This window comes from Panthera tigris, chromosome D4, assembly GCF_018350195.1.
Source record: "Panthera tigris isolate Pti1 chromosome D4, P.tigris_Pti1_mat1.1, whole genome shotgun sequence".
Taxonomy (NCBI): Eukaryota; Metazoa; Chordata; class Mammalia; order Carnivora; family Felidae; genus Panthera; species Panthera tigris.
In genome coordinates, this window is record NC_056672.1 from 1,916,479 (window position 1) to 1,943,000 (window position 26,522).

General features: G+C 38.7%; 1 protein-coding gene across 4 annotated transcripts in view; it reads left to right on the forward strand.

The window, feature by feature from the left end:
* Nucleotides 1-6,655: 6,655 nt before the first annotated feature.
* The window catches only part of ZNF169 (zinc finger protein 169), a 58,563-nt gene continuing 38,696 nt past the window's right edge, over nt 6,656-26,522 (forward strand). For 2 of the 4 annotated variants that reach the window (XM_042963348.1, XM_042963351.1), the window contains exons 1-2: nt 6,656-6,741; nt 10,324-10,541. The gene's annotated coding sequence lies outside the window, so the exon portion shown is untranslated. Of the gene's footprint in view, nt 6,742-10,323; nt 10,542-18,294; nt 18,383-18,921; nt 19,006-26,522 lie in introns of those variants that run through there. The other 2 variants (XM_007097326.3, XM_042963350.1) reach the window with 2 other exon arrangements.

Below are 26,522 nucleotides of genomic sequence, written 5' to 3' on the forward strand. Positions count from 1 at the left end.
AGGATTAAATAATACAAAATATGTCTCTGACCACAATGGAGTAAAATTAGATATTAATAACAGACTGAGAGTTTGGAAATTCACAAATATGTAGAAATTAAACAGACTTTTAAATAACCAATAAGTCGGGGGGCGCCTGAGTGGCTCAGTTGATTAAATAACCAATAAGTCAGAAAAACCACAATGGGAGTTAGAAAGCACTGTACTTTGAGATGAATTAAAATAAGGCCGCAATACACCAAAACTTAAAAGATGCAGCTAAAGCAGTACTTAGATGAACATTGATAACTGTACACACCCATATTAAAACTGAAGAAAGAGGGGTGCCTGGGTGGCTCAGTCAGTTAAGCATCCCACTTGGGCTTAGGTCATGATCTCATGGTTTGTGAGTTCCAGCCCCGCGTGGGGCTCTGTGCTGATAGCTCAGAGCCTGGAGCCTGCTTCGGATTCTGTGTCGCTGTCTCTTTCTGCCCCTCCCCCACTCACATTCTGTCTCTATCAAAAATAAACATTAAAAAAAACTGAAGAAAGATATTAAATTAATAAGCTTCCATTTTAAGACACTGGAAAAATAAGAGCAAATTAAATTCAAAACAAGCAGAAAGGCAATAATGAAAGGAGAGTGAAACTCAGTGTAATGGTAAATAGTAATAATACAGCCGACAAGTTGGATGAAACCAAAACTTGGATTGAGGGGAGCGGCTTAAACATTTCTTTCTCAGTTCTGGAGGGTGGGGAATCTAAGATCAAGGTGCAGGAAAATGTGGTGTCTGGTGAGGACCCACTTTCTCATTCATAGACAGCTGTCTTCTCACTGTGTCCTCACTGGGTAGAAGGGGTGAAGGAGTTCTCTGGAGTCTCTTTTACAAGGAGACTATATCCAATTCATGAGGGCTCCACTATCATGACCTAATGACTTCTTAATACAATCATATTGGTGATTAGATGTCAACATGTGAATTTGGGGGGATGGGAAAGAAAATAAAAACAAAACCCAAAAGTTGGATCTTTGAAAAGATTAACAAAATTGACAAATGGTTAGCTACATTGATCAAGGAAAAAATAGAGAATATTGAAATAACTAACATGAAGAGAGAGGGGATATTGCTGCTGACCTTACGGAAATGAAAAATGATCATAAGGAACTACTATGAACAACTGTTTGCCAATAAATCATACAACTTAGATGAAGTCAACAAATTCTTAGAATGATACAAACTATTGAATCTGATTCAAGAAGAAAGAGAAAATGTGAATAAGCCTATAATAAGAAAATATGTTGAATCTGTAATCAAAATACTGACCACAAAGGAAAAGTTGAGGCCCGGATGACTTTGCTGATGATTTCTACCAATTTAAGGATGAATGCATAGCAATTCTTCATCAACTCTTCCCCAAAATAAGAGGAGAAAACATTCTCAACTCATTCTACGCCAACATTACCCTGATATGAAACCAAAGCCATCACAAGAAAAGAAAACTATGGGGGCGCCTGGATGGTTCAGTAGGTTAAGCATCCAACTCTTGGTTTTGGCTCAGGTCATGATTTCATGGTTTCATGGGTTCAAGCCCTGAATCGGGCTCTGTGCTGACAACATGGAGCCTGCTTGGGATTCTCTGTCTCCCTCTCTTTCAGCCCCTCCCTGATTTGTGCTCTCTCTCTCTCAAAATAAATAAATCTTAAAAAAAGAAAAGAAAACTATGGACCAATACCTCTTAGGAATATAGATGCAAATTCCTCAATAAAAACCCACCAAACTGAATCCAACAACACATAAAAAGTATTATGTACCTCATCCAGGTGGGATTTATTCTCAGAAAGGCATCAAAACTTTGATTTAATGTCTGAAAATTAATGAACATTGTATATCATATCAATAGAACAAAGGACAAAATTTACATGATCATTTTAATAGCCTTAGAAAAAGTATTTGACAGCACTTAACACATTTTCAATATAAAAACATTGAACAAATTTGAGGAGAAGGTAAATTTATCAACCTAGTAAAGGGCATATATGAAAAATCAACATCTAGTATCATACTAAATGTTCAGACACTGAATGTTTTTTCTTCCTATGATCAAGAACAGAACAAGGATGCTCTCTCTTGCCACTTTTATTCACATTTCCCTAATGATTTTAGCTAGGGGAATTAGGTTAAGAAAATGAAATGGAGAGCCTGGCCAACTCTTGATTTCGGCTGAGGTCATGATCCCAGGGTTGTGGGATTGAGCTCTGCGTTGGGCTCTGTGCTGACAGCATGGAGCCTGCTTGGGATTCTCTCTCTCTCCCTCTCTCTCTGCCCCTCCCCAACTCACATATGCATTCTCTCTCTCTCTCTCTCAAAAATAAATAAATAAACATAAAAAAGAATGAAATAAAAGAGGCCCATATAAGAAAGGAAAAAATAACACTTTCTCTATTTGTAGATGACCTTTATATATAGAAAATTTTAAGGTATCTGTTAAAAAGTTAACTGATAAGTGAGTTCAGTAAGGTTAAGATAAAAGATCAAGATATAAAAATCAGTTTTATTTCCATAAATTTATAATTAGCAATCCAAAAATAAAACCAAGAAACAATTTCATTTTATAAGAGCATCAGAAGAATAAAATTCTTAGGAATAATTTAATGGAAGAAATGTAAACCTTATATGCTTAAAACAACAAAAATTGTTGAAATAAATTAGGGAAGATCTAAAGAGTTGGGACAACAATCCATATTCATGGATTGGAAGATTTATAGTAAGATGGCACTCCTACTCAAATTTATCTACAGATTCAAAGCAACCTCTATTAAAATCCCAGCTGGCTCCTTTGCAGAGATTGATAAGCTGATCCTAAAATGCATATAGAAATTCAAGAAGCCTAGATTTCAAAAAAATCTTAAGAAGAACAAACTTGCAAGATTCACACTTCTCTATTTTAAAACTGACCGGAAAGCTACTGTATCAAGACAAGGTGTTACTGACATAAAGTAGACAGTAGATCAATGGGATAAAATTGAAAGTCCACAGATAAACCTGAATGTATGTGATTCACTGATTTCTGACAAACCCAAGATAATTCAGTGGGGGTAACAATTCTTTTCAATAAATGGTGCCAAGAGAATTGGATGGCTACATGGAATAGAAAAAAATTGAACTTCCTCTTACACCATACCCAAAAATTAACTCACAATGGATTGAAGATGTACATATAGAAGTTAAAATTACAATACTCTTAAGATAAACATAGGCATAAATTTCTGTGACCTTAGATTAGGCAATGGTTTCTTATATATGACACCAAAGCATAAGCAACCAACAATAAAATAGATGCATTGAACCTCACTCATTAAAATATTTTTGCTTTAAAGTACATCATCAGAAAGTGAAAAGACAATCCACAGGCTAAGAGAAAATTTCTGTATATCACATGTCTGGTAAAGGACTTTAAAGTATGTAAAGAATTCTTACAACTCAATAATAAAAAGATTGTCCAGTTAAAAAATGGGCAAGGATTTGAATAGACATTTCTCTAAAGAAGATATACAAATGTACAATAAGCACACAGATGCTCAGCATCATAAACTAGTAGTCAAATGTAAATCAAAACCACAATGAGATACCACTTCACACCCACTAGGATGTGATAATAAAAAAGACAATAATATTTATAGGTGATGATATGGAGACCTGCATATACTGCTGGTGGAAATGTGAAATGTTGCAGCCACTTTGGAAATGGGATTGATTTTAGTCATTCTGACAGGTGTGAGGTGATATCTCATAATAGTTTTGATTTGCATTTCTCTGATGATGAGTGATGTTGAACATCTTTTCATGTGTCTGTTGGCCATCTGATGTCTTCTTTGGAGTAATGTCTGCTCATGTCTTCTGCCCATTTTTAAATTGGATTCTTTGTTTTTGGGGTTATTTGTATAAGTTCTTTCTATGTTTTGGATACTAATCCTTTGTCCGATATGTCACTTGCAAATGTCTTCTCCCATTCCATAGGTTGCCTTTTAGTTTTGTTGATTTTTCCCTTTGCTGTGCAGCTTTTTATTTTGATGTAGTCCCAATAGTTTATTTTTGCTTTTATTTCCCTTGCTTCAGGAGACATATCTAGAAAAATGTTGCTGCAGCTCATGTCAGAGACCTTACTGCCTGTGCTCTCTTCTAAGATTTTTATGGTTTCAGGTCTCACATTTAAGTGTTTAATCCATTTTGAAATTATTTTTGTGTATAATGTAAGAAAGTGGCCCAGTTTCATTTTTTTGCATGTTACTATTCAGTTTCCCCAACACCATTTGTTGAAGAGACTGTCTTTTTACCATTGGATATTCTTTCCTGCTTTATCAGAGATTAATTGACCATATAGTTGTGGGTTTGTTTATGGGTTTTCTTTTCGTTTCCATTTTATTTTACTTTATTTTATTTTTTATTTTAGGGAGGGAGAGTGAGAGCGTGAGTGGTGGAGAGGGGCAAAAGGAAAGAGAGAGAGAGAGAGAGAGAGAGAGAGAGAGAGAGAATCATAAGCAGGTTCCACACTCAGCAAGGAGCCTAACGCAGGGCTTGATCTCACGACCCTGGGATCATGACCTGAGCCGAACTCAAGAGTCAGATGCTCAATTGACTGAGTCACCCAGGCACCCCCATTTCTGGGTTTTCTATCCTGTTCCACTGATCTATGTGTCTATTTTTGTGCCAGGGCCATACTGTTTTGATTACTACACCTTGGCAATATAACTTGAAGTCTGGAATTGTGATACCTCTAGCTTTGCTTTTCTTTTTCAAATTTTCTTTAGCTATTTGGAGCCTTTTGTGGTTCCATATAAATTTAAGGGTTGTTTGTTCTAGTTCTGTGAAAAATGCTGCTGGTATTGTCAGTTTTGTTGATCCTTTCAAAGAATGATATATTGGTTTCATTGATGATCTCTATTTTTTTTCTATTCTCTATTTCATTTATCTCTGCATTATTATTTCCTCCCTTCTGCTAGCTTGGGGTTTGGTTTGTTCTTTTCCAATTCCTTAAGTTGTAAGGTTAGATTGTTGATTTAAGATCTTTCTTGTTTTTTGATGGAAGCATTTATAGCTATAAATTTCTCCTTTAATAGGCTTTTGCTGTGTCCCATAAATTTTGGTATGTTGTATTTTTGTTTTTACTCATCTCTATCTTCTAATTTCCTTTGTGATATCTCTTTGATCCATTGGTTGTTTCAAAGTGTGTGGTTTTGTCTCTACAATTTTGTGAAGTTTTCTTTATGTTATTGATTTCTAATTTATCCTCTTGTGGTCAGAAAAGATACTTTGTGTGATATGTATCTTTTGAAATCTTTTGAGACTAAATTGTGGCCTAATATATGGCCTATCCGGAATGTTCCATGTGCATTTGAGAAGAATGTGTATACTATTGTTGGGTTGAGTATTCTGTATGTGTCTATTTGGTATACTGTGTTGTTTAAGTCCTCTATTTTCTTCTGTCTAGTTTTTGTGTCCATTATTATAAGTGGAGTATTGACAATTCTAATTATTATTGAAGAACTGTCCATATCTCCCTTCAATTCTGTCAGTTTTTGCTTCATATATTTTAATGGTCTATAAGTGGGTGTGTAAATGTTTATAATTATTATATCTTCTTATTGCATTGAACCTTTTATTAATATATAGTATCCTTCTTTGTCTCTTGTAAACTTTTTAATTCAAAGTCTGTTTTGTCTGATATTAATATAGCCACTCCTTATTTCTTTTGGTTATTTTTTACATGAAATATCTTTTCCCAGCCTTTCACTTTCAACTTGTTTGTTGATCTCAGGTTAGTCTCTTATAGACAGCATATGTGGTTTTATCCATTTTGCCAATCTCTGGTTTTTGATATGAGAGTTTAATTTGTTCATATTTAAAATAATTACTGATAGGGAAGGAATTTATTCTGTCATTGTATTGTTTTCTATATGCCATATAGGTTTTTTTGTTGTTGTTGTTTCTCATTTCCTACATCCATGTCTTCTTTTGTGTTTAGTTGATTTATTTGTTGTGAACCATTTAAATTCCTTCTTAATTTCTTTTTGTGTATATTTTGCTATTCTATTTGTAGTTACCATGGGGATTACATTCAACATTCTTAAGTTATAACATTCTAATTTGAATATATGGCAATTTAACTTCAATAACACAGAAACTATGTTCCTTTACAACTCTGACCCCACCCCTTTCAGTAGTTGATGTCACAAAGTTACATCTTATACATCGTGTGTCTGAAAACCTAAACTACTAATTCCTTTAAGTGAATTAGTCTCCTAAATTATGTAGAAAACAAGATTTGGAGTTACAAACTAAAGTTATAATGGCAGCTTACATTAATAATCATTGTTTCTTTAATTGTATTAGTATCAAATCATGAAGAAAACAAAAAGTATAGTTATAAACCACTGTTACAATAATACTAGCTTATATAATTGTACATGTATTTACCTTTATGGAGACCGTTATTTCTCTGTATGGCTTTGAGTCAGTCTAGTATCCTTTTGTTTCACCTTTCAGGACTCCCTTGAGTACTACTTGCAGGGCAGGTCTAGTGTCATAAACTCCCTTAGCTTTTATTTATCCAGGAATGTCTTGCTTCTCCCTCAGGATGTAGAATTCTTGGTTGATAGGGTTTTTTTTTTTCTTTTAGCACTCTGGATATATTGATCTACTATCTCCTGGCCTCCAAAGCTTCTGATGAGAAGTCTGCAGATTTTCTTACTGAATATCCCTTGTATGTAATGATTCACTTCCCTTTTGCTGTTTTCAGGATTTATTCTTTGTCTTTTGAAAGTTTGATTATAATGTGTCACAGTGTAGGTCTCTTTGGGTTCATCTTATGTCGAGTCTGTGAAGCTTTTTAGATGTTCATATTCATGTCTTTATTCAAATTTGGGCAATTTTCAGCTTTTATTTTTTCAGATATTCTTTCTGTCCCTTTCTCTCTCTCCTCTTTCTTTCCTCTCCCACAATGCAAATGTTGGTACTTTTGGTGGTGTCCTATAGATCTCTTAGGTTTTGTTAAACTTTTTTCTTTATGCCCCTCAACCTTGATAATTTCCAATGTTCTGTCTTTAAGTTCACTGATTCTTTCTCCTTCCTGCTCAAATCTGTATTTGAATCCTTACAATAAAATTTTCATATCAGTTACTGTATTTTTAGCTCTAGAATTTCTTTCTTTAAATTTAGGTTTTCTATTTATTTCTATTTCTTTTTTATATTTCTTTATAATTCCATTTAGTTAACACCTTGTTTTCATGATTTTCTCCACAGCTTCTTTTAGTTCTTTGAGCATCTTTAAGGCCACTGTTTCAAATTCTTTGTCTAATATATCTTCCAGTAAGTCTTTTTCAGGGGCAGATTCTGTTATTTCTTTCTCCCTTTGAATGGGCCATACTTTCCTGTTTCTTTGTGTGTCTGTGATTTTCTGTTGAACACTAGACATTTGAATTTAATAATGTGGTAAATCTGGAAATTGAATCCCTCCCCTTCCCTAGGGTTTGCTGCTCTGTTATTGTTATTGGGTTTTTAAAATTTTTATAGCCTCTCCGTGCCAAAAGTCTACCTGAGGTATAAACCTAATGTCTTCTTATGTCTTTTCTGAGCTTTTCCTTGGGCATACACTGTCACTTTGTAATGTTCTCCATATATGCAGTTGTTTTTGAATGTCCTAGTCATTAATATCTCATTCCCAAGGGAGAAAAGCAAAAAATGAAGGAAAAATAATGAGTTCTAGACTTTTAAATCTTCTGGAAGTCACTTGAGCCAGAGTGGGGAGGGGCTTGCAACAACAGGGGGCAGTGCAGCAACAATGGCTGCCCACCTCTTTGCACCTCTGAACTCAGAAGCAGCAATCAGAGCACAGAACTCCAATACTTGAGGGACAGAGTTCTTTTTGCCTACCTCAACTTTCACAAGCTCTGTGCAAGCTGCTACAAGAACACGAGTACAGCTTCCTGGTATGTGGGATATTTGTTACTGTGCTAAGAGCTGGAGTTGAATGAACGTGGCCACAATTTACTGTCCAATCTTCCCCTGGAACTTGTGACCCTTCAACAGACTCCAGAGTTCCAAATAATTACATTAGATAGATTCTTCCAGTGTAATTGTTTGGATGAGGAGACAGATTCCTGGTGCTTCCTACTTCACCATCTTCCCAGAATCGTCTAGGAATAGAATCTTAAGGATGAAATTTCTGAATTGCTTCTAGGGTTTCTAAAATTGGCTCTCTAACCTGATAAGACTTAAAGACACTAATTATTCTATTTCTGTTAATAAAGAGAGCCATGATGTGATTTGGCAATAGAGATATATAAAATATCATCATTGGATACTTCTTATTTTATTTTTTAAAATTCCAGTATAGTTGGGGCACCCATATCTCTTAACCAGTTGAGTATCTGACTCTTGATCTCAGCTCAGGTCTTGATCTCAGAGCTGTGAGTTCAAGTCCCGTGTTGGGCTCTGTGCTGTGTGTGAAGCCAACTTAAAAAAATAATAAATAAAAATAAAATTCCAGTATAGTTAACATACATTGTTATAGTAGTTTCAGGTCCACATTATGGTGATTCAACAATTGTATACATTACTCAGTGCTCTTCATGATACACGTACTCTTAGTCCCCTTCACTTAGTTCTCTTAATCCCCTTCACCCACCCCCTACCCACTTCTCCAGTAACCATTGGTTTGTTCTCTATAGTTAAGAGTCTGTTTTTTGGTTTCTTTCTTTCTTCATTTTGTTTCTTAAATTCCACATATGAATGAAACCACATCATTGTGTACTTCTAATAAAACACTTATAAGAACTAAGAATCTAAGTGGCAATGTATATATTTTCAAACACTTTTGTCAAACTAATGAGTATAATGAACTTTGCTGGTTGCTCCTAATATCACTGAACAAAGCGGAGAAAGAAACAGATGAGTTCAGGGATTTAAATTTCTGGCTCAAGTGCCAGATAAATGACCTGAAAGTGTCTATGTCTTTCCTGAAAGAGGCTCTTATCTCCTATCGCCACAGGATTAAGATTGCTGAAAACCAAACCCAGAATTGCATTTTGCAAGTGGATGACTTACAGCGCATTTTGAATTCCCAGCTTTGCAGGATGTCTCTTGATTAGGAAGAAATGAGATTCTGAAAGTTGGCACGGGGATGTGTGGAAAGACCTGGATGAATCTGGGGACATCGAGCACCTAAATTCTGATAAGACTTGTTTGCCAGTAGTAGCAACCTCTTCACCCAGTCTGAGGAGACTAACTGTGTTGTCTCAGGAAACTGTTGATGGCCTCCCTTGAGGCAGTTGCCTTGCAAGACAATGCTGATTCTCTTCAGAATCCACCCCTACCACCCTTCTCTGCTTCCAGACCTATGACTTTGGCTAGTTGATTGTGGTGTCCTTAGAAGTGAAGTAGATTGGAAGCCTACTACATTTTTACTTGGTCTGTATAAGGAGAAAAGTTCTAGGTCAAGAGAACAAAAGTTGTACCTGAATAATAAAGATAGGGAGTCACAGCCCCTGAGTAGATTACCAGACTTGAGTTAGATCCAGAAATTGTTGAATGAAGAATGGGTTCCCTTGAGGAAGGACACTGGTATACTGGTATACTGCTAAAATTTATTTTAGTTGTTTTCCCAGCCTTTCCCAAAGGAACCTATAGCCTCTACCAGGCTAACTCTGTACTGGGGAAAGGGAATAATAATAATAGACTTTTTGGGGCTCTGAACTGATACCAATTCCAGGAGACTCAAATGTCACTGGTGTCCACCAGTTAAAATCAGGGATTTTGCATGTTACATGATAAATGGAGTTTTGGCTCATATTCCTCTCACACTGGGCCAAATGGGTCCCCAAACCATCCTGTGGTTATTTCTCCAGTTCTAGAATGCATCATTAAAATAGACTCAGTAGCTGAGGAATTCTCACATGGATTCCCTGACCTGTGGGTTAAGAGCTACCATGGTGGGAAAGGCCAAGTGGAAGCCACTAGAACTGTCTCTACTTAGAAAAATAGTAAAGTAAAAGTAGAACTGAATTCCTGGAGGGATTTCTGAGATTAGTGCTACCATCAAGGACTGGGAAGATGCAGGGGTGGTGATTCACACCACATTTCCGGTCAGGTGGCAATACATTGTAGGAATGAGACAAGATTCTTTAGAAGGCTAAATATACTCTGAATCACCACTCAATATATGGTGCTGTTACTCCCGTAGCCAGGATTCACAGGTCCAGGAATCTAGGGATGGAATTGGGAGTGGCATCACTCACAACTACCCCTAATAACCTGCTAACAATATTTTTGCCTCCTATACCCACAGTCTTATACTCTGCTGGCCTAGAAGTCTTAGTTCCAAAGGCAGGAATACTTCCACCAGGAGATACAACAATGATCCTATCAAACTGGGAATTAAGACTGCCATCTGGCCATTTTGGACTCCTCATGCCTCTGAATCAACAGGGAGAGAAAGGAGTTGCTATGCTGGCTGGGCTGATTGATTTGGACTACCCAGAGAAGCTAAACAACTCCACAATAGAGGTAAGGAAGAGTATATATGGAACAGAGGAGATTCCTTAGGGTATCTTAGTATTGCCATTATCTGTGGTTAAAGTCAATGGAAAAGTACAACAATGCAATCTAGGCAGGTTGGCTACTGGCCCAAAAACTTCAGGAATGAAGGTTTGGGTCACCCCACCAGGTAAATAACCATGAGCAGCTGAGATATTAGCTGAGGGCTAAGAGAATATGGAATGGGCAGTGATAAAGGTAGTTATCAATATCAGCTGCAACCATGTGCTCAGTTACAGAAATGAGAACTGTAATTGGCATGAATGTTTCTTCCTTATTTTGTTATGAACATGTTTGTGGTTGTGGTTGTGTGTGTGTGTGTGTGTGTGTGTACATAATACAGTATCTTTGTTTTTGTTGTTCTCTTATCCCCTTATCATGTAATGTAAGCTGCATTGACTTTATATTATAGTCTTTAAATATTGTTAATTTTACATTATAGTATTTAAGTTATGTGATATCAAAGGAGAACAGTAAACATCATTTAAGGTCTTTGCATTGTCTTTTGGAAAAAGGGTTAGTGTCTTCATTTGTATGCAGGATAATTACATGTTAGGGGGAAGTATGACCATATCATTCCATATTTATGCATGTCTGTGATATAAGTTTTCTAAATATTGTTATTTTGAAAGCTCAAAGCTGTTTTATTACTTCTCGGCTCAGTGGCTACAGTGAAGCCCATGGAAAATAGGAAGAAAGTCAGTACTGGGTTCTTCCTGCACAACCTTCACTTCTTCCACTCCTTCTTATACCATAGTTTCCTTCACAATATGCTGTCCCTGTGTTCCTGCTGCCACCAAAATGCCCATTCTTCACTAGACATAGTCATAAGGTTGCTAGTTGTAATATCCAAAGTCACTGTATTTTCCCCTTCCATAATTTCTTCTACATAGTTGTCAAAAACACCTATGTAGCCCCCACCCCGGTTCCCACATCCAGGTCCTCCATCACTATATCTTCATTTTTGTCCCGCATAACCAGTACTGCCTCCAAAACTACCACCGAAATCCTCTTCTATACCCATTATAGCTATCCCTAAAGCCATGTCTTCTTCCTCATCCACAAGAACCTCCTCTAAACTTGCCTCTGATCCATTGCCCCTGCATTAATCCTTCAAAGCAAAATACCTTTCTCTGCCATTCCTAGAACTTTTTACCTCCTGTGTTTCTTGTCTGCACAAAGCCCACTGATGGTATGGTATTTCTGCAGTACAATTTTATCCACAGGATCATGGTCATCAAAAGTAATAAAACCAATGCCTCTTTTCTTTCCAGTCTGCCTATCAGTAATGATCTCAAATGGTATAAAGCTTTCTATATTCCTTGCATAATCTCTAGGTTGATATTCTTTAGTATTGTCTTTAATTCCATCACAAGCAGCTTCTTCATAGTTACATGAGCTCCAGGTTTTCTGGATTTCTCTTGCTACAGCACATTTGGACTTAACCGCTGTCCCATCCTTTGAATGAGATCTTGCAGCCATGATAGCACCAATCTCTGCCATGTATGAAGAACTTACAAAACCCAATACTCTTGAGCTCTTGCTTGCAGGATTCCTTGTTACCTCACAGTCTGTAAATTTTCCCCATGGTTTGTAGTGGTTCCTCAAACTTTCTTCTGTGGTTTCAAAACTTAAGCCACCAGTAACGAAGTTCCAGAAATGTACCTTCTCTTTCTCCATAGCAGACTCAGTCACTTCCACTGAACTTCAGTCCAGTGAGATGAGAGAGATCTCTGTGTACGAGCATGAGCACATTTGTCCTGGTGCTGCTGTCTTGAGGCTTTCTCTTCGTGTCTCTGCTTTGTTATAATTCATGCAAAGCCCTTCCGTACCACCAGATGGAACAGAGTGGTTTGCAAAATCATTTATATTTCATCATGTTATGTCTCTGATTTCTCTTTTTACATTTCTTTTGTGAACCAACTTAACTTCCCGCAAATAACTATTTTCTCAACCACTTCAAACTGAATTGAAATTGTCTCACTTTTCCTCTCTTTCTCCGTCTCCTTCCTAGTTCCCTTTAGTTCCATTCAGCTGACTCAGACCATCATCACACTGATTATTATAGTTTTGTATTAAAATGCTAATGATACAGAAAATTAAGCTCTATTGTTTGTCACCATTGTATTGAAAATATAGTCATCCAGATAATTGCTTTGTGGTGTTGAAAAGTATGCAAATGCTATTTGATTGGATCATATTAAGTGTACAGCTCACTTTATGGAGACCATGAATTCAGTCTTCTTTAAAATTTTATTTATATAAGAATATGTGTGATTCTGAATACATAATTCATGTAAAAATGAAAGTGACTTCTAAGATTCCTAAGACATATGTTTTCTCCCCCAAATTTAATATAAGAATTATCTATCAAGCATTCAGGTCTAATTTTGCCCCACTATTGAGACAAAACCTTTTGAGTACTTTATTCCAGGCCATGTGAATTATGAAGATTTTTCATTCTATCTGGTGGGAACAGGGGCGGTTTCTGGCCTATGTGAGCTCACAGTATTTCTTTCTAATCCCATCCAGTGGTTCCTTGCTCGGGGTTGCACACACATGTGTTGGTCAGCACTCAGCTGACACTTGAGGAGCATCCCCACTTGGGTTTCCCTTCTCTGGACTGTGTGACCTGAACTTTCTCTCCATCCAGAAAGTTCAAGGGCTCACCTGGTTTATTACTGACCTCCCAAGGTTCTCTGCTCTTCATTGTCTTATATCCAATGTCTTCAAACCTACTTTCCGGTATGTTTTGTCCTTTAAAAGTTATTTTAGGCAGGAGGTTAAATCTGGTTCCTGTTACTTCATTTTGAGCAGAAGCTAATAGAAGTAACTTGAAAACACTTGTTAAATTCCTAGAAAAAGAGGTGTGTCTCTTTATAAAGACCTTGATGTTTCTGAGCTCTCTGTTCTATTACATCAAATCAGTGATTTTTTTGTATTAGTCAAATAATTTTAGTTTTAATCACTATAGATTTAAGTGTTTTCACATTTACTTTGTAAAAATTAATAAAAGGAAATCTGGTTTAGTATTGAGTCAGGAGGACAGCAGGGAGAACTGTCACACCCTCCCTAATTACCACTCATGGTCAACTGCAGACCCAACAGGAAGAGGTGCACTTTGCAAGTAGACACTACTGTAGCTACTAATTTACTAACCCAGCAGGAGAAAGTAAGATTTCTTCCTCCCTAGCAACTCCCCAGCCAATGAGAGACTGTCACAGTTCAGCCAATGAGAAGCCATGTTTCAGCTTTCAGCTGAATGCACTTTCAGCTCCATGTTTACACCAATGGACTTGTAGTTTACAACATCTCCTCCCAAATCCCCCTTTCCTCTATAAAATAACTTTTCATTCTTTGAATTTCTGGGCTCGCCTACCATTTGCTGGAGCTTGCTTGTCCCAGATTGCAATCCTATGCTGTTCCCAAATAAACCCAGCTTTCGCTGGTTGAATAACTGGCTGTCTTATTCCTAAAGTTAACATTACTTGCTAATCAGAAGTGAGATCCAGCAAAGACCCTAAACCACTCCAAGACTAGGAAGCAAATGGGTGCTGGTCTCCTCAGAGCAAACCAGGCTCATTGGGTCCTGCTGGCTCTTTAGTTTGAGGGTAGATTTTCTCCTGGATTTTGAGCTCTTCTCTCTTTGTGTTCCAGCTCTCTAGGCTTTATTCAGGATCTGTTTTAAGGCTTTATTTTTTCTGAGAGTACTTATTTAGCCTTCAATCCAACTTCTTTTTGGAATTGCCTGTTCCTACTGGAACCATGCTAGCTTTGGTCTGATTCCTTCTGGACCCAGACTATTCCTGCTGAAATTGTGTTTTTTTCAGGATTTTTCTCTTTGCTGTAGAGAAAAATCTCTAAGAAATGGGATCCCCATCATCAAAATACTTTGAGAATACTCCCCCCAACACACACTGGTACTCCAGCTAGTTTTATGTTTAAAAAGACTATGGTCAGGGGTGCCTGGGTGGCTCAGTTGGTTGAGTGTGAACTCTTGATTTTGGCTCAGGTCATGATCCCAGGGTTGTGAGATCAAGCCCTGTGGTGGGCTTCATGCTGAGTGTGGAGCCTGTTTAAGATTCTCTGTCTCCCTCTCCCATTGTCCCTCCCCTGCTCATGTGCACACACACACTCTCTCTCTCTGTCTCTCTCTGTCTCTCTCTCTCTCACACACACACACACGACTATGGTCCTTCCTCATGTGCACTGATTTAACCAAAAGTAATTTATTTTATTTATTTCAGTGTAATCGACACACTCTATTATAATAGTTTCAGGTGTACAGCATAGTGATTTGAAAAGTTTATACATTATGCTATATTCCCCGTAAGTGTGGCTACTATCTGTCACCATACATCACTATCATATTATTGACTGTATTCCTTATGCTGGACCTTTTATTCCCATGATTTATTCATTCCCTAACCGGTAGCCTGTATGTCCCACTCCCCTTCACCCATTTTTCCTATGCCCTCACTCTCCTCTTCTCTGGCAACCATCCATTTCTTCTCTGTATTTAAAGTTCTGATTCTGCTTATTTGTTTATTCATTTTTTTTAAAGATCCACACAGTGAAATCATGTTATTTGTCTTTCTCAGTCTGACTTATTTCACTTAGCATGATACTCTTTAGGTTCATCCATGTTTTTATGAATGGCGTGATTTCATATTTTTTAATGGTTGCATAATATTCCATTGTGTGTGTGTGTGTGTGTGTGTGTGTGTCTGTGTGTGTATGTATGTGTATACATACCACATCTTCCTCATCAATTTGTCTATTGATGGACACTTAGGTTGCTTCCATAACTTGGCTCTTATAGATAAATGCTGCCATAAACATAGGAGTGCATGTATCTTTTCACGTTAGTATTTTAGTTTTTGTTGGGTACTCAGTAGTAGAATTATCGGATCATATAGTATTTCTATTTTTAACTTTTACAGAACCTCTACTGTTTTCCACAGTGGCTATAAAAGTTTACATTCCCATCAACAGTGTATGAAGTTTCCTTTTTCTCCATATTCTTGTCAACACTTGTTTCTTATCTCTTTGATTTTAGACATTCTGACAGATGTGAGGTGATATCTCATTGCGGTGTTGATTGGCATTTTACTAATGATCAGTGATGTTGAGCATCTTTTCATGTGTCTCTTGGCCATACATATGTCTTCTTTGGAAAAATGTCTATTCAGAATTTCTGCTCATTTATTAAATTGGATTTTTTTTTTTTTTTTGGTGTTCGGTTATATAAGCTCTCTGTATTTTGGATATTAACCCATTATTAGATGTATCATTTGCAAATACTTCTCTAATTCAATAGGTTGCCTTTTTGTTTTGTTGGTGGTTTACTTTGCTATGCAAACCCTTTTTATTTTGGTATAGTCCCAATAATTTATTTTGGTTTTTGTTTTCCTTCTCTTGGAATGCATAACTAGAAAAATGTCCCCTATGTTAGAGAAATTGCTGCCTCTGTTTTTTTCAGGATTTTTAGTGGTTTCAGGTCTCACATTTATGCCTTTAATTCATTTTGAGTTTATTTTTTGGCATGGTGGTCCAGTTTCATTCTTTTACATGTGGCTGTCCAGTTTTCTCAGTATTATTTATTTTTTAAAATTAAAAAAAAATTAATGTTTATTTTTGAGAAAGAGAGAGAGAGGGAGAGAGAAAGAGAGGGGGAGGAGCAGAGAGAGAGGGAGACACAGAATTGGAAGCAGGCTCCAGGCTAACAGCTGTTAGCACAGAGCTAGACGCGGGGCCCAAACCCACAAACTGCGAGACCATTACCTGAGCTGAAGTTGGGTGCCCAACCAACTGAGCCATGCAGTTGCCCCTCAGTATTATTTATTAAAGAGAATATCTTTCCCCCCACTGTATACTCTTGCCTCCTTTGTTGTAGATTAATTGACTGTATAATAGTGGGCTTATTTCTGGGTGCTTTATTATGATCCATTGATCAATGTGTCTGCTTTTGTGCCAGTACCATACCGATTTGATTACTACAGCTTTGTAGTATATTTTGAAATCTGGAATTGTGATACCTCTAGCTTTGTTTTTCTTTCTCAAGATTGCTTTGGCTATTCTGGGTCTTTTGTGGATCCACACAAATTTTGGTATTATTTCTAGTTTTGTGACAAATGCTATTGGTATTTTGATAGGGATTGCATTAAATCTGTAGATTGCTTTGAGTATTATGGACATTTTAACAATGTTTATTCCTCCAATTCATTCTTCCAATTCATTCTTCCAATTCATGAGCATGGAATATCTTTTCATTTGTGTCATCTTCAATTTCTTTCATCAATGTTTTATAGTTTTCAGAGTACAGGTCTTTCACCTCTTTAAGTTTATTCCTAGGTATTTTATTCTTTTTTGGTACAATTGTAAATGGGACTGTTTTCTTTATTTCTCTTTCTGCTACTTCATTATTAGGGAATAGAAATGCTACCAATTTCTGGGAATTAATTTTGTATCCTGCAACTTTACTGACTTATTCTAGTTTTTTGGTGGATTCTTTTACGATTTTCTATGTATACTATTATGTCATCTGAAAATAGTGATAGTTTAACTTCTTCTTTGCCAATATGAATGCCTATTATTTTTCTGGTCTGATTGCTGTGTCCAGGACTTTTGGTACTATGTTGAATAAAAGTGGCAAGAGTGGCCATCCTTGTCTCGTTCCTGACCTTAGAGGAAGAGCTCTCAGCTTTTTACCATTGTATATGATGCTAGCTGCAGGTTTTTCATATGTGGCCTTTATTAAGATGTGGTATCTTCCCTCTAAACCCACTTTGTCGAGAATTTTTATCATGAATGGATGTTGTACTTTGTCAAATGCTTTTTCTGCATATATAGAGATGATCATATGATTTTAATCCTTTCTCTTGATGTAGCAAATCACATTGATTTGTGAATAGTAAATATTTGTGACTATTCCTTGCATTCCTGAAAAAAATCCCACTTGATTATGGTGAATAGGTATTAACTCTTCTTTAAATGTTTGGGAGAATTCACCTGTGAACCCCTTTTACCAGTCAGGTGGTTTGACAAATCTGTGCTGTTTGGCCAGTTTTACAACATTTTCATGGTGAATACCATCCTCATTCCTCAGGGCTAGTTGAGCCGGACACAGGGTGGGTGGGGGGCCTCAGTCTCATGATCCTGGGATCATGACTTGAGCCGAGGCCAAGAGCTGGAAGCTCAACCAACTGAGCCACCCATGCACCCCCATGTTTTTTTTTTTTTTTAAAAACTTCATGACCTTCTTTAACAAAGAAAAATGCCAGTACCTTTGGCATTTTTTAAGAAGTTCGTTTATTTCATACTGTTATTCAAATTAAGATTCACAGGGGTGAATCTTCAGGATGGAGGACACACATCCAGGTAACTGACTTTATTATTATTAAACGAAAATTACAAGGCTCTATAAATTAAGACGACCTTCTGCTCACCTAAACCACCCTTCTCTTGCACCTGAAAGTCAGTTTGATTTTGCTCACCTGACTTTTCACAATCTCTTCAAGAGCCCAACGAACGGACTGTAACCCAATCCCTTCAGTTGAGGCATCCCATGGAGCTCAGGGGCAAGTACCAGATGAGGTCGCCCTAGACCCCGCCCTGGCCGGGAGGGGGCGGCGCAGCGCGCTGTGGTCTGAGGCATTGTGGGTATTGAAGACCCTCTCCCAGGGCACTGTGGGTAGCGCAGTCCCGCGTCCCGGGGCACTGTGGGTAGCGCACCCCGGGGCACTGTGGGTAGTGCTGTCCTGCGCCCGCCGGCGTCGCTGGTGGCTGGTGACCGTCCTTGCGCGCTTGTGGTGAGTGATTCCGCCGCTGCCGCCGTTCCGGGGCACTTCGGTGGGGAGAGTCGGGCGGGAGCGGACGGGGTCGGTTCGCTGTCGCCGCGGGTTGCTGGAGGTTTGGGTTTCCCGGCGGGGTTGGGGCGGCCCACCTGGGAGGGGCTGTGGGCGGGAGTCTGGGGGAAGCGCCGTCAGGCGGGGCTGGGGGCCCAGCGACCCGTCCTGCAGGAGCCGGGCTGGCCTGGGCGACTTGGGGCACACGGGCGGTGGGGCGGCGCTGCTCGGCGAAGCCGGCTCTGGTGATGCGGGTGCCGCTTCGCCACCCGCCCCCAGGTTTTGGAGGAAGATTGGCCTGGGGCAGATACCCAACCTCGCCTCGATGGTGGGGGCAGCCGGGGCGGAGACTCGGGTCAGCTGCCTCGGGACCGTGGGCTCCTCGGGGCGTTGGAAGGGCCCGGCGGGGTCAGACATCCCCGGGTTGCGTGGGGAGCCCTTGGGTCCCCTTCGGCGCTTTCCGCTTGTGTCAGCCCCCTCCTGGGGCCCTTCCAGGAGCATGGGGTGGTGCCATTGGAGTGGACCCTACCGGGCAGAGCACTTTCCCTACATCCCCTAGTCACCGGAGGTGGGAGAGGGAATGAATGGTGAGAACTCCGGCCTTAAACTTTCCTTTGTGAAAATGAAACTCGAGCGTACCCAGGAGTAGCCGGGAAGTTCTATGGGTTCATCAGTCTGATCCACCAGTTATCAACGAGAACCCTAGCTTTTCTCCCCCAGCCTGCAACCCCCAAGTGTACATCTCTTTGGGCACTGTGTCTGCCCACGGGCCTGTGCCAGGCTTGCTGTCGGAGCCCCCGACGCCCCTTCCTTGTAGGGAGAGTTCAAATCCAGACCTGCCCCTTTCTCACTGCCTCATCCTGGGCAAGGTACCGAACCTCCTGGAGTGGAGTGTGGAAAGAGTTAAAACCTGTGTCTGACCCATGCTAAGTGCCCCCCCCCCCCCCCCCCCCGGCACATAGAGGATTAATCTCCTGGGCGTCAGCATGCGTTCAGAGCAGGTTTGCTCCAAAACCCACACCCTGACTGTTCCTGGGGTTGTCCTGACCTTCCCTGCCTGCTTCCAGTATTTCAGTGGAGTGGAACCCAGTTGCATACTTGGAGGTTTCCAGCCTGCTCTCTGGGCCAGGAGAGACTCCTAAGGGAGGGAACTACTTCTGGTGTGCCCAGGTGGGCCCTGAAGCAGTCTCCCCTCCCTACTCCCCCTCAATCCAGAGGGAACTAACTGCCTGTTAGGGAGGGGAGGACTCCTAGGGGCCCGGTAGCCTGTTGTGGATGGGCACCACCTCCTCCTGTACTTGTGGTGTCGGCTTTAGTGTGTGTGTAGTATGCCCTGTGGGGTCAGAGCTGCAGGTGGATTCCCAGGAAGCCAGGCTTGTTCTTGAAAGGACACATTCCTGCACAGGGTGTCCTCCCTGGGCACATCCTCTGCCTTCATTCAGGAGCTTTTCAGCATCTCCATACGTTCACTCTGCTGTATTCTCAGGGCCTTGTGGTGTTGCCAAAACAAAGATGGTGAGAGGTGCTGTTTTGAGAACAGTAGTCTTGTGTTGGCCATATTTTTATTTCCTCAGCCATCTTGCACCTTATGTGGTAGAATATTCATTTTGTAGAAAGGTAAATGGTACAGTAGAGGATTAAATAACTTTTACCACGGAGCTAGCTGTTCTTTAACTTTCAAAGTTAATGAAAATTTAAAAAGAGAGGTGCTCTATTTTTAGACTGTCTCATACATCTAATGCTAATTAAATTCATTTTCATAAAGTTTTTTAATGTTTATTTTTGAGAGAGAGCACGAGCAGGGGAGGGGCAGAGAGAGAGAGAGAGAGAGAGAGAGAGAATCTGAAACAGGCTCCAGACTCTGAGCTGTCAGCACAGAGGCAGATGTGGAGCTTGAACCCACAAACCATGAGATCATGACCTGAACCAAAGTTGGACACTTAACCAACTGAGCCACCAGGCTCCCCACACCCCCAAATTTTCTCCTGATCCTTGGTCTCAGCCCCTAATGACATGAACTTCTGTTGGTGACATTAATGACACTACCTTTAAAGTTTCTTCTACTTTTCTTAGTTTTGAGGGTGTGGAGGGAAATGGGATTATTAAATTTAAAATTTATTATGAAAATTTTACAAATACAAAGATAGCGAGAATTTTCAAAGAGCATCTGTGCATCGGCTTCAGCAATTGTCAACATTCTGCTCTTCCTCTCTTCCTTTTTGGTTTTCTCTGCTGAAGTATTTTGCAGCAAATCCCAGATATCATTTTACCAGTGAATACTTCAGTATGCATCTGTTAGGAATTAAAAAAATTTTTTATTAAATTTTATTGAAATATAATTACCATACATTATTATATCAGTTGGTGTACAACATATTGACTTAATTCTGTACATTATTCAGTGCTTACCACAACAAATGTCACCATCTGTCACCATACAATGTTATACTCCTTCTCATCTCCATAACTTACTTATTTTATAACTGGAAGTTTTTCTTAATCCCCTTTATCTATTTTGCCTATACCTCCACCACCTCCCCTCTGACAACCACCATTTTGTTCTCTGTGAGTCTGTTTTTTACTGGTTCATGTGTTTTTGTTCTTTATCCATTTATCTATCAATAGGCACACATTGTTTCCGTATCTGGGCTATTTTAGATAATGCTGTAATAAACATAGGGGTGCATGTATCTTTTCAGATTAGCATTTTCATTTTCTTTGGGTAAATAATAGTGAAATTACTAGATCATATGGTATTCTATTTTTAAATTTCTGAGGAAACTCCATACTGTTGAACACAGTGGTTGTACCAATTTACATTCCTACCAACAGTGTGTATGTAAGGGTTCTTTTTTCATCATATCCTTACCAACACTTGTTATTTGTCTTCTTAATACTAGCCTTTCTGAATGGTGTGAGGTGATATTTCATTGTAGTTTTGATTTGCACTTCTCTGATGATAGGTGATGTTGAGCATCTTTTCATGTGTCGGTTGGCTATCTGTATGTCTTCTTTGGAAAAATGTCATTCAGGTCCTTTGACAATTAAGAAAATTATTTTTTGTGGTACTGTAGAAGTTCTTTATGTATTTTGGATATTAAACACTTATTGGATATATCGTTTGCAAATATCTCCTCCCATTCAGTAGGTTGCCTTTTTGTTTTGCTGATGGTTTCCTTTACTGTGAAAACCCTTTTTATTTTGATGTAGTCTGAATAGTTTATTCTTGCTTTTGTTTTTCTTGACTGAGGAGACATATTTAGGAAAATGCTGTGATGGCTGATGTCAAAGAAGTTACTGCCTCTGTTTTCTTTTAGGAATTTTATGGTTTCAGTTCTCACATTTAGGTGAGAAACCCATTTTGAGGGGTTTCTCTCTTAAAAATTCCAGTATAGTTAACATACACTGTTGTATTAGTTCCAGGTGTACAATACAGTGATTCAACAATTGTATACATTACTCAGTACTCATCGGGATAAGTGTATTCTTAATCCCTTTCACCTGTTTCACCCATCCCCCCCCACCTACCTGTTCTCTGGTAACTATCACTTTGTTCTCTATAGTTAAAAGTCTTTTTTGGTCTCTTTTTTTCCTTTGTTTTGTTTCTTAAATTCCACATATGAATGAAACCATATGGTATTTGTCTTTTGCTGACTGGTTTGTTTCACGTAGCATTGTCCCTTCTAGATCCATTCTTGTTGTAAATGACAAGATTTCATTCTTGTTTTTTATGGCTGATTAATTCCACTATGTGTGCGTGTGCGCGCGTGTGTGTATCACATCTTCTTTATCCATCCATCAATAGACAATTAGGTTGCTTCCATATCTTTGCTCTTGTAAATAATGCTACAGCAAACATAGGGGTACATATATCTGTTTGTGTTACTGTTTTCATATTCTTTGGGTAAATACCCAGTAGTGAAATGACTTCATCATATGGTAGTTCTATTTTTAATTTTTTGAGGGACCTCCATACTGTTCCCACAGTGGCTGCACTTGTTTGCATTCCCATCAATAAAGCACAAAGTTTTCTTCTCTCCACATCCTTGCCAACACTTGTTGTTTCCTGTATTTTTTATTTTAGCCATTCTGACAGGTGTAAGGTGGCTTTTGATTTGCATTTCCCTGATGAGTGATATTGAGGATCGTTTCATGTGTCTGTTGGGCATCTGTCTTCTCTGGAGAAATGTTTATTCTTGTCTCTGCCCATTTGTCATTGGACTAGTTTTTGTTTTGTTTTTTGGTGTTGAGTTGTATTAGTTCTTTATATATTTTGTATTCTTTATATATTTTGGATACTAACCCCTTTATTGCATACGTACCTTGCCAGTATATATATTCCCATACAGTAGGTCTTTTAGTTTTTTTGATTATTTCCTTTGCTGTGCAGAAGCTTTTTATTTTGATGTAATTCCAATGGTTTATTTTTACTTTTGTTTTCCTTGCTTCAGGAGACATATCTAGAAAAATGTTGCTATGGCCAGTGTCAGAGCCAAGGCACAGTGTCAGGTTCACAGGTTAAAAACAGGCTTGGCATACTTTCTCTGACACTGTGCCTTGGCTCTCTTATCACTACCACTTGCATGATAAATGCCTTTCCATCCCTTAACTTTTAATCTGTGTGTGTCTGGCTCTTTTGGGCAGCATATAGATGGATCTTGGGGTTTTTTTTTGTTTGTTTCTTTTTAATCCATTCTGCCACCCTGTGTCTTCTGATTGTAGCATTTAGTCCATTTACATTCAAGATGATTATTGTTAGCTATGTACTTACTACCATTTTGTTACTTGTTTTATGATTTTTTTTGTAGTTCTTTTCTGTTCCTTTTTTCTCTTGGTCTCTTCTCACAGTTTGCTGGCTTTTTTTAGTGATATATTTGGATTACTTCCTTTTTTTTTGCATATCTATTATTGGCTTTTGATTTGTGATTACCATTAGGTTTATAGATGACATCTTATGCATACAGCAGTTTATAATGAGTTGATGGCTGTAGGAGTTTGAACCCGTTCTTTATTCCTCTCCCATGTTTTAGTTATATGGTGTCATACTTTATATCCTTTTATTTTGTGAATCCCTTGACTGATTTTTATAGGTGTACTTAATTTTACTGCTTTTATGCTTCCTACTTTTCTTACTCCTAGTTCTGTCCTTTTCTTTCCACTCATAGTTATGGCCTTTTCTTTCCACTCATGAAGTTTCCTTTAACATTTCTTACAGGGTTGGTTTAGTGGTCATGAATTTCTTTAACCTTTTGTTTGTCTGGGAAGCTATTTATCCTTTCATTCTGAATGATAGCCTTGCCAGATTCTTAAAAAAAATTTTTTTTTTACATTTATTTATTTTTGATAGAGAGAGACAGAGCACAAGTGGGGGAGGGGCAGAGAGAGAAGGAGACAGAGAATCCAAAGCAGGCTCCAGGCTCCGAGCTGTCAGCACAGAGCCCGATGCGGGGCTCGAACCCACAAACTGCGAGATAGTGACCTGAGCCAAAGTCAGACGCTTAACCAACTTAGCCACCCAGGTGCCCCTAGCCTTGCCAGATTCTTAGTTGCAGGTTTTTTCCTTTTAGCACTTTGAATATATCATGCCACTTCCTCTGGCTTGCAAAGCTTCTTCTGAAAAATCAGCTGATAGCCTTATGGGGTTTTGTTGTGGGTAACTTTTTTCTCTTGATGCTTTTAAAATTCTCTTGTTATCAGTATTTTCTGCCGTTTTAATAACTATGTGTCTTGAATTTATTTTGTGGGGGACTCTCTGTGTCTCTTGGATCTGGAATTCTGTTCCTTTCCCCAAATATGGGAAATTTTTAACCATTATTTTTTCAAATAAATTTTCTGTTCCCTTTTCTCTCTTTTCTTCTTTTTGGATCCCTATAATGCATATATTATTACTCTCGATGGTGTTGCTGAGTTTTTTGTTTTCATTTATTATTATTTTTTCTCCTGTTCAGCTTGATTGCTTTCCATTACTTTTGTCCTCCAGGTCACTGATCCGTTCTTCTGCTTCCTCTAGTCTAGGGCTTATTCTCTCTAGTGTATTTTTAATTTCAGTTAAGTTCATCTCTGATTGGTTCTTTTATGTTTTCTGTCTCTTTGTCGAGGGTCTCACTGAAGTTCTCCAATCTTTTCTCAAGTCCAGTGAGTATTTGAATTTTTATAAAACTTACTTTAGATTCTCTATCAGGCATATTACTTATCATTGTTTCGTTTAGCTCTCTTGCTGTGATTTTGTCCTGTTCTTTCATTTGGGATATACTCCTCTCTTCATTTTGTCTAAGTCTCTGTGCATTTTCTCTGTGTTAGGAAAGTCAGCTACATACAACTCCTGGTCTTGAAAGTCATGGCCTTATGAAGAATAGGTTCTGTTGTACCCTGCTGTGCACATTTATTAGAGAGAGAGAGAGCATGCGTGTGCACAAGAGGGGAAGGGGCAGAGAGAGAGAGAGAGAGAGAGAGAGAGAATCCCAAGAAGGCTCCATGCTGTCAGCACAGAGTCCGACTTGGGGCTTGATCCCATTACCATGAGATCATTACCTGAGCCAAAATCAAGAGTCAGATGCTTAACTGACTGATATCTCTCCATTTATTTAGATATTCTTTGATTTTTTAAGAAGTTTTATAATTTTTCTCACACAGATTTTATGCAAATTTGTTTTAGATTTATACCTAAGTATTTCGTTTTTCTGGGTGTTAATATAAGTGTTGTGGTGTTTTTAATTTAAAATTCCATTTGTTCGTGGCTGGTATATAGGCAAATAGTTGATTTTTTTCATATTACTAACCTTGTATCCTGCAGCCTCAATATAATCACTTCTTAGTGCCAGAAATTTCTTGACTTTTTGGTATTTTCTATATAGTCAATCAGGTCATCTGCAGACAAAGATAGTATTGTTTTTTCCTTTTCAATCTGTGTACCGTTATTTCTTTTTTTTGTCTTCTTAGGTTAGGTAGGACTTCCAATGTGATGTTCATAGGAGAGATGAGAGGGGACATCCTTGCCTTGTTCCTGTTCTTCAGGGACAGCATCTGTTTTCTCAGCACTAAGCAGTACTGTGATTGGTGGCTTTTCCACTCTTTCTTTAAGCATGACCACAGTTATTTGCAGAGGCTGTCAGCACAGCCTGTTTTTAACCTGTGAACCTGACAAAATTAATGTTACTCCTTTACTGTTCTCTGACATTCAGTGTTCATATTTCCTGGATTGCTCAAAACTGCCAAAACAGTGTCCATGTGTTGCATTTGGTTGCTGTGTATCTAAAGTCTTTTTTTTATTTCTACAAGAGCTCTCTTTCTTTTTCTTTTTATGCTGTTAACTTGTTGAAAGCTTCACATTTTAAAAAGATTAAACATATGTTAATTCACTCTTCAGTACTTCAGCACCACTTAATAACAATTTATTTTCCCCATGTGCAGAATATCATGATCACAGCTAACCATGTTCATGATAATTAACACCATCTGACACCCACTTCCTCTTGAAGTGTCCTTTGTAATCCCCAAAATGCTTTCCAGTTCATCTGTGCAAAATAGGACCTAGTCAAAGCATATAAGGACATCTGAAGAACGGTTATCCTGTAAATATCTTTGCCTAAGGAAAGGTTTCCCTCTCCTATTTCTTCATGATATTGTCGTGCTGAAGACCTGGGCCATTTGCTGACTGCCTCTTAAATTTCAAGTCTCATTTCAAATCTTGGGAACTCAATCTTGGATATAGAAATGAGGGGGGCAACCAGATAATGGTGTCCACCCTGCTTCACATTCCCCTCAAATTCTGTGGAGACTTGTAACACTCTTTCTGTTTGGATTTCCTAGGACTTGTCCTTTAGCTTTAGGGCAGATATGGATGGAGAGTTTCTGTTTTCCCCATGGTAGGTCACTTTGGCTCTCAACGTGAGTGCTCTCCTGTGGGTATTCTGAGGCCCTTTCCTGCTTAATAGAAACCCCACAGTGATAAAAGTCTCACCTAGCTGTAGGAGGCTGGAGGCTTCCATTCCCAACTGGAGATTGGGGCTGAGCCTGCTGCTGGCCTAGTTCTGGGGGGCCTTTTTAACAGGACACTGGTTAAGAATAGGCTGTTCTGATGCCCTCTACAACCTGCCTTATCTCC